This window comes from Rhinopithecus bieti, unplaced genomic scaffold, assembly GCF_001698545.2.
Source record: "Rhinopithecus bieti isolate Rb0 unplaced genomic scaffold, ASM169854v2 scaffold_19, whole genome shotgun sequence".
Lineage (NCBI taxonomy): Eukaryota > Metazoa > Chordata > Mammalia > Primates > Cercopithecidae > Rhinopithecus > Rhinopithecus bieti.
This window is the reverse complement of record NW_016803360.1, coordinates 2,326,405-2,337,511: the sequence shown is the minus strand read 5'-3', so window position 1 is coordinate 2,337,511 and position 11,107 is coordinate 2,326,405. Positions and strand designations below refer to the sequence as shown.

The 11,107-nt window shown below is 37.3% G+C and overlaps 1 protein-coding gene and 1 pseudogene across 1 annotated transcript in view; one reads left to right on the top strand and one right to left on the bottom strand.

The window, feature by feature from the left end:
* PTPRK (protein tyrosine phosphatase receptor type K) overlaps positions 1-11,107 on the top strand; it is a 586,650-nt gene that overhangs the window by 87,389 nt on the left and 488,154 nt on the right. The window lies entirely within an intron of this gene.
* Positions 3,883-4,462, bottom strand: LOC108534358 (peptidyl-prolyl cis-trans isomerase NIMA-interacting 4 pseudogene; annotated as a pseudogene).

Genomic DNA, 11,107 nt, shown 5'->3' with positions numbered 1-11,107 from the left:
CCTCCCTCCCTTCCTTCCTTCCTTCCTTCCTTCCTTCCTTCCTTCCTTCCTTCCTTCCTTTCTCTGTCTGCTTACCTGCCTGCAACCTTGATCTCCTAGGTTCAAGTGATCCTCCCACCTCAGCCTCCTGAGTAGTGGGGACTACAGGCATGTATCACCATGCTCAACTATTTTTTTATTTTTTGTAGAGACAGGGAACAGTGGCTGACAAAATAGCCTTGCTGTTTTGCCAAGGCTGGTGTTGAACTCCTGGCCTCAAGTGATCCTCCCACCTTGGCCTTTCAAAGTGCTGGCATGAGCCACTATACCCAGCTAAATTCCTTTCCTGAAGTGAAATAATTCTATTTATTCGAGTTTATTCTGGAAAGGACCAGCATAAAAAAGATTCTAGTACTTTAATTTTGATGCTTAGTTTTTTTTTAAAACTAATTATATTTATTGAGTTCTTTGAGTGCCGGACACACTCCACATTTGTGGTCTCATTTAATACTTCAACAATAATATATGAGGTCAATTCTATGACTGAGTCGTATAGTGAATAAATAAACTGAGATTTCAGAAGGGTAAGCAGTTTGTTCCAAGTCATATGGCTATTTAGTGTTGGGATCTGCTCTGCTATTATTCACAGCTATTCAGTTGCCCTGGGTGTTGTGTATCTTTCCAAAAACATTGAAAGGGAGGTTCAGAAGTATTCAGTTATTTGTATTATGAGTCATTTTGAAACGGAGTAGAAAGATAATTTAGGAAAGTCCCATATGCCTTCTTGCCTGTCTATGGCTGGTTTGCTCAGGAGAAAAGTCCACAATTATACAATTGTACTCAGAGATCATATTATTTTTTATCTACCTGCCTCATCAGAGACGTTGTGAATTGTCCCAGAGACAAGATAATCTTTTTGTTTCCATTCACCTGGGCTATTTTGGAGGCTAGTTTGTTATCCTCCTGCAGGAGTAATTTTATCCATGTAGTTCCTAGACTGTTGTCTAAATGGAAACAAGGTAGGTTTGTCAGCCAGTGTTGCCTAATGATGGTTTTAGGATAAAGTGTCTTATCCCATATTAGCCTAAGAGATCTCTGACTTGGGATTCGGGGTGATTTAATACAAAATCATTCAAAGATTTATTTCCGTCTTTTCTTTATGGCTTTTGGACTGCATACCTATGACTTTCTCTCCTGTGCTCAAGTATCTTCTTAGTATCTATAAGTAAAAGTTACTTACAAATGTCTGTTAAAAAAAACTCTTAGAGGCTGGGCATGGTAGCTCACCCCTGTAATCCCAGCACTTTGGGAGGCTGAGGCAGGAGGATTGTCTGAGCTCACGGGTTCGAGACCAGCCTGGGCAACATGACGAAACTCTGTCTCTATCAAAAATAAAAAAAATTAACCGGGTATGGTGGTGTGCACCTGTGATCCCAGCTACTCGGGAGGCTGAGGTGGGAGGATCACTTGAGCCTGGGAGGCAGAGGTTGCAAGGTGCTGAAATCTGAGATTGAGCCACTGCAGTCTAGCCTGGGTGACAGAGCAAAACCCTGCCTCAGAAACAAACAAACAAACAAACAAACAAAACACAAAAAACCTCTTAGAAATGCCCTGGAATAAAAAGAATGAAATCCTGTCATTTGCAACAGAATGGATGGATGTGGAGTTCGCTGTGGTAAGTGAAATATGCCAGGCACAGAAAAACAATATCACATGTGGGAGTTTCCAAAGTTGATCTCATGGAAGTAGAGAGTAGAATGTTAATTACCAGAGGCTGGGAAGGGTGTGTGTGTGGGGGTTGGGGGGTGGGGAGAGGGGATGAAGAGAGGTTGGTTGATCAGCACAAACATACAGTTAGATAGAAGGAACACGTTCGCGTGTTTGAGAGCACAGTAGGGTGACTATAGTTAACAACAATGTATTGTGTATTTCAAAGTAGCTAGAAGATTTGAAATGTTCCTAGTACAAATAATGGTAAATATTTGAGTAGATAAATATCTTACTTTGATCAATACATGTTGTATACATGTATCTAAATATCACATGTACCACAAATGTGTACAAACATGTATTAATACAAATAGTTCAAGGAAATATGATGGAAATTGAATAATAAAGAATAAAGGATAAAATATTTAAAATAATATTAAAATCAGGGTAAAATAAACTATAGCTGCAAAATCATAAGACAATGAAATGAATATACCTGGATTAAGGAAATAAAATTTAATATAATAAAACTACTGAATAAAATTAATAATAAAATGTAAAATAAAATTGAATAAACTACACTGAGTTAGGGATGTGTGTGTGCGTGTGTGTATTTGTGAACACAACATACCTGTATGGTAGGGGTAACATTGGTTTAGATTCATTTTGTACTTCATACCTGTGTTCAGAAGACTCAACTGAGCCCTTTGTGAGGATATTTTGACTTTGAAAATCTGGAATTGATGACTCACTTAAAATAGTTTTATCTTGGGACTGAAACAGGGACATAGGCATATTTTTGTATGATTCACATCAGAGCTGATAATCTTAATGGTTTGTAATGGGCTTAAATGATTCTACAATTTTATATAAAGCATGTTAAATTGTCAAGGCTCATTACTACATAACTGTAAATGGACAGAGTTTTATAATAAGAAAAATGTACATTTGTTTAGCCATTGTCTCCTAGGAACTTCTCTCTATTATTACATTATTGCATTTGCAAAGACACCAAAGGTGCAGTTTGATTTATATATTGCAGTAGTAATTCCTAAAATATTTAATTTATATCAGGTTTTTAAACTTGAAAATGGAATCTATTCAAAATATATCCAAGTATTCGTACAATAAGAAGTTATCACAGTCTACCTATTTTGTAAATGAGGAGCAGTGTTTATTTTCATTGGGGTTTTGATTTTCTGTTTTGAGCATTTAAAACAAAATCCTTTGAAAATAGTAGTTGGTGATCGCAATGGTTTATGACAATTTTAACAAATTGTATTAGAAAACTCTAAGGAGCTGTGTTTTCAACCATGCTTTTTCTCCTCCTGTCTTCCCTCCCTTTTTTTCCTCCTCTTCCTTCCTTTCTTCCTTTTTGCATTGAGATAAGAACTTAAATAATATTACATCTTTCCACTATGTCTAAAAGAGTTGGAGGTGGAGAACAGTACATTTTCCATGAAAATGTCAGCCTGCCACATAGCTCTGCCTAGTAGCCAAACTGTTACTCATTTGGATTCTCTCTTGGCTTTACATTTGGAAACAGTGTTAGGTACTTATGATTGAAAAGGAGATCTCATGTTGAGTTTTATTGTGTTGGATGCACTTAAAGGAGATTTTGTAAAAGACTATTGCTTCATTAAGAACGGAAGAAAGAAAAACAAACAATTAGATCCAGCAAATGGTAGGATTTTTGATAGTTTAACATGACCATGTCTTGGGCATTTTCAGTTCATAATGAGGCTTGCCCTAACTAAAATGGCATTTCATTTCTGTTGATATGCTCTTGACATTATTGGTGACATCTGCTAAATTGTAAACTATATATATATAGTTTACATATATATGTACATGTATAGTATACATATATAGTTTACATATATATGTACATGTATAGTATACATATATAGTTTACATATATGTACATATATAGTATACATAGTTTACATATATATGTACATATATAGTATACATATATATAGTTTATATATATATGTATATATTAAATTGATTTCATTCTTACATCATCAGCTATGACCACCAGTTGAACTGGAGAGATTGGAATCTAGTGTTTTATTTATTAAAAAAGACATTTTCAGACTGCTTAGCTTACAAAGATATTTTGTATTCTTTTTCAAAATATATTTTATTTATCATGGATGCTTGTATTTTTTTTCAGTCCTTCATATGATTTTATTTTCTTCCTTCAACCATAATAATATGATATCCACATTTTGTCTTAACCAGTAGGTCTGTAAACACAGGCTTATCCATCCCACTTACAGGCAAGGCAAATGCTGCTTCTTGAAATGGTACCACCATGGACCCTCTGGTCATCCAACCCAAGTCGCCCCCTTGCCTGACTTTATCTTCACTATACTGTGAGGCCACTTCATTGAATCTCATCCCAGACTTTAACTTTTCCATGGCTTCCATGATTTTGCCATGTTTTTCACATAGAATGTGTCTGACCTTTACTGCATTGCCACCACCTTTGGGACCTTGAGCCTTCTTGTCAGCACTGTCACTCCCAGAGGCTGCTCCCCTTTCCCCGCTTTTCCAGAACCACTTTTTCCTTTGGGCGGCATCTTGGAAGCTTGTTGTTGAACTCTGAACTGCTCGGATGCTTGTATTTTTAAGGCTACATATTTATTTAAAATGTATGAAGAACCCTGGAAAACATTCCCAACACAATACAAAGTCCACACATTTGCAAATAATTAAGAATATTTGGCCGAGCATGGTGGCTCATGCTTGTAATTCCATCTCTTTAGGAGGCCGAGGCGAGTGAATCACTTGAGGTCAGGAGTTAGAGACCAGATTGGCCAACATGGTGAAACCCTGTCTCTACTAAAAATACAAAAATTAGCCATGCATGATGGTGGGTGCCCGTAATCCCAGTACTCAGGAGGCTGAGGCAGGACAATTGCTTGAACCTGAGAGGCGGAGGTTGCAGTGAGCCGAGATCACACCATTGCACTCCAGCCTGGGTGACACAGCAAGACTCCATCTCAAAAAAAAAAAAAAAGAAAGAAAAGAAAGACAATTTTAAAAATCACACGTTGACTAATAAAGATTTCTCTACATGTTTGTGTATGGGATGTGCTTTTTCTTTTTGGAAGACACCAGGTATGTTCACGTCTCCAGGTTTCTGCCTGAGGGTGCGTGGTGCCAGTTCAGAATCTAGCACACAGTAGGCTTCCTAATCCAAATTTTCCTGAATTAATGTCTCATTTTTCCTTATGTGGCTTGTTTTTTGCTAGGACAAATTCTTGCTTATATTTCAACGTCAAATCTTAAAGTCACCCTTTTGTGACTTTTCTTGTTCATTTTTTTTTTTAAAGCAGAATTAAATTTCTGTATGTGTGTTTTATACACTCTCATGCCAGCGCATAAGCTGCTTCGTTAGTTATCGTGTCCTCTCTGTCTTTTCTGCTATTATTAAAGGTAGGTATTATATTTTAGTCTCATTGTATCATTAGTACTTAATATATTCTCTGATATAGAATGAACACTTGATAAATGCTTGTTCAATCAAGTAAAGTCAAAGACTTCAAAAGATGACTTGGGAGGACAACTAGCATCTATTGATTTCATAAAATATGTTAGTATCTTAATTAGTTACTTTATAATTCAATGCCCATATAATCTTTTAAATAATCTTTGGAGACCCAGCACTTTGGGAGGCCGAGACGGGCGGATCACGAGGTCAGGAGATCGAGACCATCTTGGCTAACACGGCGAAACCCCGTGTCTACTGAAAAATACAAAAACTAGCTGGGCGAGGTGGCGGGCGCCTGTAGTCCCAGCTACTCGGGAGGCTGAGGCAGGAGAATGGCGTAAACCCCGGGAGGCGGAGCTTGCAGTGAGCTGAGATCCGGCCACTGCACTCCAGCCCGGGCGACAGAGCGAGACTCCGTCTCAAAAAAAAAAAAAAAAAAAAAAAAAAAAAAAATCAATCTTTGGAGAAAGGAGACACTATTTCTATTTACAGTCGAGGAAACTAAGGAGCTAAAAAGTATAGAATTAGGTTTTCTCCGCATCTGTCTCCTGTCAAAGCTGTATTAAGCTGCTTCCTGAGATTTTGAATTTCTATGGTTTTAGAGTCATTTCTTTCTGAACTCATTGGTAAGTGACTTGGTGGAGTGTACAATTTTCAAAACTAAGTTTCTTCCCTTAAATTCCTCATATCATATAAGCATGCTCATTCAATATTCATCCATCAAGGTGATTGTATTATTCCCACAAGGAACCATTTCATCATCACAATTCCACCTAAAATCTCTTACAAACTGCTGAAATTTTCATTCTGATCTTTTATAAATAAAATTTCATGCTGAATAAGTGGATTCAAAAATGATAAAATGCCTATAGTTTAAAATTAACTTTATATTGCATTGATCATTATACAAATATATCTCATTATGGTTGATGTTCTCAGTCTATTTGATCTTTATTGTAAGTCTCTCAAGGTAGAAATTATCTAATTAATAATGCACACTTCACTGAATAGAGTAAGTTTACATTCTGAGTCACTAAGGCAAACTTCTAGAAGAGCATCTAGAATTTTCTTTTTTAAACATAAATACCCCTTTACAACATTTCTCTGCTCCCATGTCTTGCCACTGGAATGCAATGGAATGCATTGTAAAAAGATATATATTTTATGGATTAGTTGATGGTGAAGTTTTTAGTTGTCAGATTTTACTTGGCTATAACTTTGGAAGTGGGACTATTACCTTTGTTTTATTGTAGTCTAATTAATAGGACAAGACCAGGAAGTATGAATCTTTATTTTTATCAAAAAACCAAGAAGATTTTTATATTGGCTATTAGCTCAGTTGCTTGGAATAATGTATTAGTCACCTGGAGATTATAGGCTTATCACCTGGTGGACCATAGCTTGAATTCTTTCTTGAGCACATCTTTGACATAGCCCCTGTCAGCTCTGTCACCAGGGAGGTAGGGCAAGGCTATGAGGATGGAAGTATACATTAATTAGCTACTTTGGAAAAGCAACTCGAAGTTCAGACTTCATGACCGTAGAATTCTAAGAATTTCCAGTTGGAAGGTACCTTAGGGTCATATGTTCCTGTCCCTCCTTTTAAGGATAATGAAATTGACATGCACAGAAGCTAAGTGACTTACCCTAGTTTACTAATAGCATAGGTTGGATTTAAGGTCTTAAATTTTCTTAACAAATGTACAGATCCTTCTTGATTTATGAAGGGATTACATCTCAATAAACCTATCATAAATGAAAAATATTGTAAGTTGAAATACATTTAATACACCTAACATAATGAAAATTACAATCTAGCTTAGTCCACCTTAAATATGCTGAGAACATTTACATTAGCTTACAGTTGGGCAAAGTCATCTGACACAAAGCCTATTTTATAATAAAGTGTTGAATATCTCATGCAATGTATTGAATACTGTATTGAAAGTGAAAAGTAGGATGGCTGTATGATGGCTGTATGAGTACTCTAAGGACAGTTTATACTGAATATATATCACTTTTGCACCACTGTTAAGTAGAAAAATTGCAAGTCAACCCATCACAGGTTGGGGACCCTCTGAACTCTAGTCAGGATAGATAATTGAAATTCATTCTGAGTATTCAGTTGTTTGTAGGTTAGTTAACTTGTTGGTGTAACTTGTACTTGCTGTTAGTTTGTCTGGAATGACTGTTTACCACAGATCTTCACATTGACATATTTCTTCCAGTCATCCCAGTTCCTCCTCCCCTCTAGCACTCTGTATGACATTCCTAGATCTAACTGCCATTGCTTGTGGAACGTAGACTCCATGAACATTTCATTGTTTTTGCTGAACTCAGTATACTTAGAACAGTATCTACATTTACTATATATTTATTGAACAAGTTGAAAGAATAGATAATGATAGGCTTTAAACCTTACTAGTCTACTAATGATGCGCATCTTTAGGTTGCTATAATTGCTTTCTCCTAAGCTGGGGTACAATGCTTAGCCATGGAATCCTGCTATAATTCTGAGCAGCTAATTCTTCAGTTGAAGAATGGACTCAGTCTTATCCCTGAGTGAGTAACTCCACTGAATTCTTAGGAAGCAGACTTGTCATTTCACAGTGTCCACAGATTCTCATATGATTTCTTATTTCACTGTGCATGGAAAGGATGATGCCACATGTTTTTTTGTTTGTTTGTTTTCTTGTGTTATTTTATTTTATTTTTTTGGGACGGAGTCTCTCTCTGTCACCAGGCTGGAGTGAAGTGGCGTGATCTTGGCTCACTGCAATCTCTGCCTCCCGAGTTCAAGTGATTCCCCTGCCTCAGCCTCCCGAGTAGCTGGGACTACCAAGCGCGCACCACCACGCCAAGCTAATTTTTTGTATTTTTTAGTAGAGATGGGGTTTCACCATGTTGGCCAGGATGGTCTCGATCTCCTGACCTCGTGATCTGCCCGTCTCAGCCTCCCATAGTGCTGGGATTACAGGCGTGAGCCACCGTGCCCGGTCCAAACGTTTTGTTTTATATTGTCTTGCTGATGGTCGTGGTTGGTCGTGGCTGTGTGGAGGTTACATGGAGGGAGGGCTTAAGGAGAAGGGACTACTCCTGGTGTGGCAGTCATCCAGGAATTGAAGACGATATCTAGCTTTACTTTGAGGAATACAGAAGTAATTAATCCATTCATTAAATGTATTTAATAAATGGATTAATTAAATCATAAAAAATAAAAATAATGTTCATATGTTACATTGTCTTTCTCCAAGAGGACATACTTCATTTGTCTGGGAAGGAGCACAGACATTATTGCTTTCTGATGTTGTGACATATCTTCTGTTTGTCAGCAATGGCACAAAGAAGTGTGCTTATTGATAGGGTTGATAGGAATGGCTCTTCAGCCATGAATGTAACTGCACCGTATTTCCTGTGTTCCTAAATAGAAGGCAGGCAAGGGAGTGGTGTGGCTTAGAGTTTGGGATCTGGAGTCAGACTGCCTCAGTTAAAATCTTGGAACTATCATTACTGGCTGTGTGAACTTGGCTAAATTACATAACACCTCTTAAAGTACTCTTATTTGTGGAGGTAATTATGGTGCTTTCTTTAAAGAGTTGTTGTGAGGGTTAAAAGAGATAATGCACACAAAGCACATAAGCACTCTCTGGCACATAGAGTGGCACTGAGTGTTAGCTATTACTGTTATTATTAATAAATCAATGCTAGCTCTACACCTTTAACATGTGCCTATTCAGTACTAATGCACATTAGAACACATGATGGGGAACTACATTAAAGGAAGATCATAATCTTTCAACTTATTCGTGTGTTATGTTTTGAAAAGAGAACTTATGCCTCACCAGTTGCAGTGCTGGCTGTGTGGAAGATTCCATTATCGAAAGACGGAAATTGAAGAGTACCAGGAAAAGTCAAGGCCCTGAAATCTTAAGTCTTATCAGGTTTTAAAAAAAGTGTTCCTTGATAGTTTTTACTTGAGTAGGGACATTATATATTTAATTTCAGGCAAATCAAGAAAAAAAACTTTATAAGTCGACCTTATGCAGAAACAAATGTTTTTGTTTCACTCTTCCCACCAAAACATGGGTTAGAGAAAAGCCATTTTAATTACAAATGACAAGATGAGTGGCAAGATGTTCAGTAAAATGTTAGAAATACAGTGTTTTTCATTGAAAATGTTACATCTTGTTCCTGTATGATTTTAAAGTTTTTAAGATTTCATTCATTGTTTTCAAAGCAAAGAGCATTTGAAGAAGCTTTGTCTGTGAAGGAGTCCTAAGAGAGTTAGAAGAAGTTATAAGGATTAAGCTATATTTGAATTTTTCTGTTGGGTGCTGAGAAGAAGAAAATGATAAGGTCCAGATGATGCTTTCAAAGGGATTATGGGATTGAATAAAATACTGTAAAAATAGCTTTAATAGAACAGTAGAAAGTGTTAGCTAATGAAAGAAAAATAGAATCAGTGTTCTCTGGGAGATGTTACTTCCAGCGACAGACCTCAAGGGGAGCTTTTAAAATGATATTTGAACTAGGCCTAGAAAACAAGTGAAGTTGATAAATACTGATATGAATTGAAGGCACATGAGGGAAAGGCATGTTCAACAAGTGACTTGAATGTGCAAGGACTAGAAATCAGAGGAGTAATTATGGGAAGAAATCAGAAGAATAATTGTGGGAAGCAGAAAGTCATAGTTTATTTCACCAAGAATACTAGTCCCAAGAGATAACATGCACACAGAGGTTTCTATGGTGATATTAGTTTTGGAAACATTGGGTACTATATCTGCCTCCTGGAAAGTTTTCAAACATTACAGATTAAAGATTCTGAACAGTCTTCTAGTAAGAAAATGTATTTAATGTTATTTATGCTAGTTTATTTAATTATGAAACCCTCTTTTTAAGCAAAATACATAAAAATGCTATGAAACAATTTATTGCCGATGCTTATTGCAAAATGTTAGCCTGTAAAGGTAGATGGAGTCAAGGTGGTAGAGTGCCTGAACATCAGAGTGAAGAGTCAGTGGGTGGATCTATGGAAACTTTCTCGTGAAAGCTTCCCAGATATGTGGATGAGCCATGATCTGGTGTGCTTTTTAAGGAGGGTTAATCTGGAGACTGTGTGTGAGATGGGATGGATCAGAGACTTGGAGGAGATTTGTAGGGATGCATCCAATCGTAAGTCTTTTTTAGTAGACTAGGCTTGAGGTAATGTTGGTCTAACCTGGGATAGTTGTGGTAGTAGTAGGAAGAAAGTTATGAAAGGAAAGGAGTAGATGGAATTAGAGACTATTGTTCTAAGTGAAGTAACTCAGGAATGGAAAACCAAACATCGTATGTTCTCATTCTTATGTGGGAGCTAAGCTACGAGGATGCAAAGACATAAGAATGATACATTAGCCTTTGGGGACTCGGGGGAAAGGGTAAGGGGTTGCGAGGGATAAAAGACTATACATTGGGGCCAGGCACTGTGGTTCACGCCTGTAATCCCAGCACTTTGGGAGGCTGAGGCAGACGGATCACCAGGTCAGGAGATGGAGACCATCCTGGCTAACATGGTGAAACCACGTCTCTACTAAAAATACAAAAAATTAGCTGGGCGTGGTGACACATGCCTGTAGTCCCAGCTACTCGGGACTTGAGACAGGAGAATCGCTTGAACCCGAGGCGTGGAGGTTGCAGTGAGCCGAGATCGTGCCACTGCACTCCAGCCCGGTGACAGAGCAAGAGTCTGTCTTAAATAAATAAATAAATAAATAAATAAATAAATTTTTTAAAAAGACTACACATTGGGTATGGTGTACACTGCTTAGGTGATGGCTGCATCAAAATCTCAGAAATCACCACTAAAGAATTTATTCACGTAACCAAACACCACCTGTTCCCCAAAAACCTATGGAAATAAAAAGAAAGAAGAAA